The 7,500-nt window shown below is 38.6% G+C and overlaps 1 long non-coding RNA gene across 2 annotated transcripts; it reads right to left on the reverse strand.

Annotated features, from left to right (window-relative positions):
• Positions 1-5,654: 5,654 nt before the first annotated feature.
• Positions 5,655-7,378, reverse strand: LOC126983442 (uncharacterized). Of its 2 annotated transcripts, none has more exons than XR_007735901.1 (3): positions 6,504-7,378; positions 6,104-6,303; positions 5,655-6,003 (listed from the first exon to the last, which is right to left on the reverse strand). It is a non-coding gene; the product is annotated as an uncharacterized LOC126983442 (long non-coding RNA). The 2 variants fall into 2 exon arrangements; XR_007735902.1 differs by having other exon boundaries at positions 6,104-6,253; positions 6,454-7,378.
• Positions 7,379-7,500: the final 122 nt, after the last annotated feature.

Consider the following 7,500-nt stretch of genomic DNA (forward strand, 5'->3'; position numbering starts at 1 on the left):
AGTAGTGGTAGTAGTGAAATTAATGGATGTTTTTCACCTTGATGTTATTGAAAAAAGGGAAAGAAATAGAGGGAAAAAATTCGTATATCTTTGTGAATAACTTGTATTGAAGAGACGCCGTGTGTGTGTGTGTGTGTGTGTGTGTGTGTGTGTGTAGCCCCGTACAAAAGGCGTAAGACCCAAGACAGGAGCGAAGAGAACATGGGAATATAGACTCTGGGTACAGGGATCATAAGGTCGGGGATATGACTCGGGTACATGCAGTTTTCCACCTTATGCACTACCACCACCACTACCACCACCACCACCACCACCACGAGGGAGTTGCCACACATCACCATTTCCCACTGCGCTTCGTTCCTTTCCTTCCCTCACCACTTCGCTCTCCTGGTGGTGATGATCCTGGTGGTGGTGGTGGTGGTGGTGACCCGTCATCACCACCACACACCACTACCCTTCTACCACCACCACCACTACCACTGAGGGTCCCGTGTGGTGTGTGGTGGTGCTGGTGGTGGTGAGTGGTGTTGAGGTTGATCAGAGGTGGTGTGCTGTAATATTGATTGGTTGGCGTGCGCTGGTGCCGCCTCTCTCAGTCATTAGCGCGGTGTTGCCAAGTCTGAGCTGCCTACCTACCTTCCTCTCTCTCTCTCTCTCTCTCTCTCTCTCTCTTGCAGCGAATATGTTTTTTTGTCTTTTCATGTATTAACTAATCTATTATTATTACTATTTTTATTATTATTGTTATTATTGTTTTTGTTATTTCTCATTCCTGTTTGTTTGTTTATGTTTAGTAATGAATAGATTGTGTAACGTCATATTAGAGAGAGAGAGAGAGAGAGATGACGAGGTGTGTGTGTGTGTGTGTATGTGTGTGTGTGAGAGAGAGAGAGAGAGAGAGAGAGAATTTTCAACCCCCTCTCCCCCTCTTTAAACCCCACAACCTTCCCCCCCCCCTTCTCTCCCTCCCTATCCTTCCCTTCCCTTCCCTCCTTCCCTCCCCTCCCCTCCCTTCCCTCCCTCTCCCACCCTTCCCTTCCCTCTCTTATGTCTTTCCTCCTTTATCCTACCTCCTTATCCCCGGTTAGAGAGAGAGAGAGAGAGAGAGAGAGAGAGAGAGAGATATAAAGAAAAAAAGAACGTGAACTTGAAAGAAAATGGGAAAAAGAAAACGAAGGAAAGAAAATAAGAAAATAACTTGCCCGGAATATGAGAGAGAGAGAGAGAGAGAGAGAGAGCAAAATCGTGGAGAAAACATACAAGGGAAAAGAAAGAGACGTGAATTTGCAAAGAATAAAGTAAAGAAAATAGGAAAATTGCGCTGTCTAGGATTATGAGAGAGAGAGAGAGAGAGAGAGAGAAAATTATGAGAGAAAGAAATAAAGCAGCAAGTTGGAACTAAAACCACAAATTGGATATTGTGTTTCGCTAGACTAGAGAGAGAGAGAGAGAGGCTTAAACGCACAGAAAAATATCCCAAGATTTTCTGTACCCCCACCTCTCTCTCTCTCTCTCTCTCTCTCTCTCTCTCTGACGTGGTATCTAAGTATTGAGTATGACAACATGACTGACTGTGTGTGTGTGTGTGTGTGTGTGTGTGTGTGTGTGTGTCCCTAATACTTCCATCCATAATACATAATAAGACACAACTGGCTATGTATGCAAGGGGAGTGAGTGTTCGTATGCATGTATTATTTGTATGAGTGTTTCGTATGTGTGTTGGCGTGGTGTGTTAGCCGAGGTGGAGACGATATTATGTGGGGTCAAGTGTAGAGCTTCGATATTATGTTCGTCTTACGTTTTAACCTCACAAGATGATGATGGTGTTTATAAATGTGATACTGTATATTTTTATGTTTGGTTGTGTATTACTTTATCTATATTATGCACTCTTCTCCCTGGACTGTGATTGTGTTTAGTTGATATTCTCTTTTAGGTTGTCAGATATCTAGAATTACTGCTGGAAATGCCCACAACCCCTATGAAAGCCTCGTCCAATATGTCAACTTTGGCGACGAAATATTTGGTAACACGGCCCCATATAGTCTTGCGATGTTGGAGCATTATACGGTGAACAAGTAAATAAATAGTAACAAATAAATATCAGTGTAGTGGTTATTGGTGTTATTTATGTTATTTGTTTATTAATATTTATTCTCCCTGAACTTTTTTTATGATTCTCTGTTTGCTTTATGTTTTTCTTTTGTTATTAACCGCGGTGCTCAACTTCGTTCCATTGGCCAGTGAGATTCTATAAGGTGACGTTGGGAGCATACACTAAAGCTGCGCCTGGCCTCTGTGGGCATCTCCGTCGCCCTTTGAACCTGTGGTGGGAGCAACGTTGCCAGATTGTCGTACTCAGCCTCCTATGTTTGTCAATTTCCGACCCCAAAACTGCCTCCTCGACCCCAATAACTGCCTTCATATATAGTTATCGTTAAAATAGTTAATTATTGGTGTTTTTTGGCAATAGCTATGGTTCAGAAACAGGTAAATACGAGGCTCTGAGTACGATAATATGGCTGGCTCAGAAACCGGTAAATACGAGACTCTTGAGTACGATAATCTGTCAACGGTGAGTGGGAGAGAGCCCAGAGACCCGACACAGGGCCCGTGCAACATCCGGGTGAGCACAGTTTACCTTCCCCATGTTTCCCCAGGTACCCATTTCTCGACCGGCCAGAAAGGGAGATTAAACAGCTGGGATTCGAACTTGAGCCCGCGGTTTCGTAGCTAGTGACGCCAACCACTACACCGATGTTATTTATTTATGTTACTGTTTATTTACTTGTTTACCGTATAATGCTCCAACATCGCAAGACTATATAGGACCGTACTACTAAATATTTCATCGCCAAAGTTCACATGTTTGACAAGGCTTTCGTAGGGGTTGTGGGCATTTCCAGTAGTAGTTTTATGTCCCTGGTTGTTGTGTGACCCTTCCTCTGTACCATGAACCTAAAGAAACACATATTTGACAAGGCTTTTGTTGGAGTTGTGGGCATTTACAGGGGTAGTTTCATGACACTGGTGGTAGTTTGACCCTTCCTCTGTACCATGAACCTAAAGAAACGCATATTTGACAAGGCTTTTGTTGGAGTTGTGGGCATTTACAGGGGTAGTTTCATGACCCTGGTGGTAGTTTGACCCTTCCTCTGTACCATGAACCTAAAGAAACACATATTTGACAAGGCTTTTGTTGGAGTTGTGGGCATTTACAGGGGTAGTTTCATGACACTGGTGGTAGTTTGACCCTTCCTCTGTACCATGAACCTAAAGAAACGCATATTTGACAAGGCTTTTGTTGGAGTTGTGGGCATTTACAGGGGTAGTTTCATGACCCTGGTGGTAGTTTGACCCTTCCTCTGTACCATGAACCTAAAGAAACACATATTTGACAAGGCTTTCGTTGGAGTTGTGGGCATTTCCAGTAGTAGTTTTATGAGCCTGGTGGTAGTGTGACTCTTCCTCTGTACCATGAACCTAAAGAAACACATATTTGACAAGGCTTTTGTTGGAGTTGTGGGCATTTACAGGAGTAGTTTCATGACCCTGGTGGTAGTTTGACCCTTCTTCTGTACCATGAACCTAAAGAAACGCATATTTGACAAGGCTTTTGTTGGAGTTGTGGGCATTTACAGTGGTAGTTTCATGACCTTCCTCTGTACCATGAACCTAAAGAAACACATATTTAACAAGGCTTTCGTAGGGGTTGTGGGCATTTCCAGTAGTAGTTTTATGACCCGGATGGTAGTGTGACCCTTCTTCTGTACCATGAACCTGAAGAAACACATATTTGACAAGGCTTTCGTAGGGGTTGTGGGCATTTCCAGTAGTAGTTTTATGACCCTGGTGGTAGTGTGACCCTTCCTCTGTACCATGAACCTAAAGAAACACATATTTGACAAGGCTTTCGTGGGGGTTGTGGGCATTTTCAGTAGTAGTTTTATGTCCCTGGTGGTAGTTTGACCCTTCTTCTGTACCATGAACCTAAAGAAACACATATTTGACAAGGCTTTTGTTGGAGTTGTGGGCATTTACAGTGGTAGTTTCATGACCCTGGTGGTAGTTTGACCCTTCCTCTGTACCATGAACCTAAAGAAACACATATTTGACAAGGCTTTCGTAGGGGTTGTGGGCATTTCCAGTAGTAGTTTTATGAGCCTGGTGGTAGTGTGACTCTTCCTCTGTACCATGAACCTAAAGAAACACATATTTGACAAGGCTTTCGTTGGAGTTGTGGGCATTTCCAGTAGTAGTTTTATGACCCTGGTGGTAGTTTGACCCTTCCTCTGTACCATGAACCTAAAGAAACACATTTGACAAGGCTTTCGTTGGAGTTGTGGGCATTTCCAGTAGTAGCTTTATGACCCTGGTGGTAGTGTGACCCTTCTTCTGTACCATGAACCTAAAGAAACACATATCAGAACCCGACTGACCCCCTCTTTGACCTTTAGAAATAGCTGATGTGAGAACTGATAGTCTTATAATACCGACCTATAATACCATGTTGGGTTGAGAAATAGATTTAAGTTCCAAGGAAGCCAGAATCCATTTTAAGCTCAGCCTCCCAGACCTGACCTTTGAAAGAATCGCTAAACACTAAACTTGCACGCCAGGATAGACTTGTTCATTTTTTCGGCCCCCCTCGCTATCTTTTCACTTTGATGAATAGGAGTGAACTTTTTTTTTTTTTTTCGTTTCTTTTCCAGTTTATTTTTTTTTATAGAGTGCTTATTCTGTTTTCTTCACCCAACCTTTTTATTAACTTTTTTCGTGTCTATAAACGCAGTAAACAATCGTCTCGTTTATTTTCTACCTTTTCCTTGTTTATTTATTTATTCTGTTTTCATTTTATTTATTTTAAGCTCAGCCTCCCAAACCTGACCTTTGAAAGAATCGCTAAACACTAAACTTGCACGCTAGAATAGACTTGTTCATTTTTTCGGCGCCCCTCGCTCTCTTTTCACGTTGATAAATAGGAGTGAGCTTTTTTTTTTTCCCAGTTTATTTTTGTAGAGTGCTCATTTTTTTTTTTTTTTTTTTTTTTTTTTTCACTTTTTTTCCGTGTCTATAAACGCGTTAAACAATCATCTCGTCTTTTTTTTCTACTTTTTCCTAGTTTATTTATTTATTCTTTTTATTTTATTTATTTTTCTATATATATTTTTTTTATATTTCTTTTTTTTGTGTGTGTGTGTATAAACGCATTAAACAATCATCTCGTCTTTTTGTACCTTTTCCTAGTTTATTTATTTATTCTCTTTATTTTATTTATTTTTCTATATAGTTTTTTTATATTTCTTTTTTTTTTTTCGTGTCTATAAACGCATTAAACAATCATCTCGTCTTTTTTGTACCTTTTCCTAGTTTATTTATTTATTCTTTTTATTTTATTTATTTTTCTATATATATATTTTTTATATTTCTTATTTTTTTGTGTGTCTATAAACGCATTAAACAATCATCTCGTCTTTTTTCTACCTTTTCCTAGTTTATTTATTTATTCTGTTCATTTTATTTATTTTTCTATATATTTTTATTTATTTCATGTCTTCCTGTTTCTTATCATTTTATATCATCATTTGTCTTTTATTTCTTCCTTCTTTTCCACCTTTAACTCATTTATATATTGCATGGACTTTTCTGTTTCCTTGTTTATTTATTTATTCTACTTTTATCTTATTTATTTATCTCTATATTTTTTTTTATATTTCATGTCTTCCTATTTCTTTTTTTTTAATATCATCATTTGTCTTTTATTTCTTCCTTCTTTTCCACCTTTTACTCATTTATATATTGCTTGGACTTTTCTGCGCCTCATTATCTTTTCACGTCAATCAGTTCTTTTTGGTCCCTTTTTGGTCCAGTAATCAGCAAACACAACTCTCCCTTTTTCCTACCTTCTACACTTCGGTGAATATGACTGAACACAACTCTCCCTTTTTCCTACCTTCTACACTTCGGTGAATATGACTGAACACAACTCTCCCTTTTTCCTACCTTCAACACTTCGGTGAATATGACTGAACACAACTCTTCCTTTTTCCTACCTTCTACACTTCGGTGAATATGACTGAACACAACTCTTCCTTTTTCCTACCTTCTACACTTCGGTGAATATGACTGAACACAACTCTCCCTTTTTCCTACCTTCTACACTTCGGTGAATATGACTGAACACAACTCTTCCTTTTTCCTACCTTCTACACTTCAGTGAATATGACTGAACACAACTCTTCCTTTTTCCTACCTTCTACACTTCGGTGAATATGACTGAACACAACTCTTCCTTTTTCCTACCTTCTACACTTCGGTGAATATGACTGAACACAACTCTTCCTTTTTCCTGCCTTCTACACTTCAGTGAATATGACTGAACACAACTCTTCCTTTTTCCTGCCTTCTACACTTCGGTGAATATGACTGAACACAACTCTTCCTTTTTCCTACCTTCTACACTTCAGTGAATATGACTGAACACAACTCTTCCTTTTTCCTACCTTCTACACTTCAGTGAATATGACTGAACACAACTCTTCCTTTTTCCTACCTTCTACACTTCGGTGAATATGACTGAACACAACTCTTCCTTTTTCCTACCTTCTACACTTCAGTGAATATGACTGAACACAACTCTTCCTTTTTCTACTTTCTTACATCAACATCATAAAGATTGCATTGGTATTCGTTTATTTATGTTTATGATTTGTTTATTAATGTAATGATTGAGACGATTACCGAAGCATATTAATTTCCACTTGCTAAACCTTGAGTGACTGAACGATTTTGATTTTCCTTTTTATTTGACTTTCCCTTCCCTCTTTTTGTACACATTTAATAGAGTTTAAAATCCGAAAACTATCAGTGTGTAGATATTTACCAATCATATTAATTTCCACTTTCTAAACCTTGATAGACTGAACGTTTTTGATTTTCCTTTTTATATAACTTTCCCTTCCTTCTTTTTACACACATTTAATAGAGCTGAAAATCCCAAGTGTTAAAAGCTTTCAAAACTATTAATGTGAAGATGTTTTCCCATCATATTAATTTCCACTTGCTAAACAAACCTTGATTGATTGAAAATAGTTGAATATCCTTTTTATATGACAATGTTTTCCTCCCCGTTTCTTCATACACATTCAGTAAAGTTGGAAATCTTATGTGTTAAAAATATCGTACTATCAGTGTGCGGAAGTTTATCAAGCATATTATTTTTTCCTCGATTGACTGAATGGTTTTTATTTTCTCATATGACTTTCCCTTCCCTCTTTTTACATACGTATAATTGAGTTGTAAATCCGATGTGTTAAAAAAATCTCAATACTATCAATGTTTAGATGGTTACCAAGCATATAAATTTCCACTTTCTGACCCTGATGGTTTGAAAAAAGGTGTATTTCCATTATATATGACAGTTTTCCTCCCTGTTTCTTCATGCATATTCAGTAAAGTTGGAAATCTTATGTGTTCGAACTATCAGTGTGTGGAAGGTTA

Source organism: Eriocheir sinensis, chromosome 54, assembly GCF_024679095.1.
Source record: "Eriocheir sinensis breed Jianghai 21 chromosome 54, ASM2467909v1, whole genome shotgun sequence".
In the NCBI taxonomy this organism is placed as follows: domain Eukaryota; kingdom Metazoa; phylum Arthropoda; class Malacostraca; order Decapoda; family Varunidae; genus Eriocheir; species Eriocheir sinensis.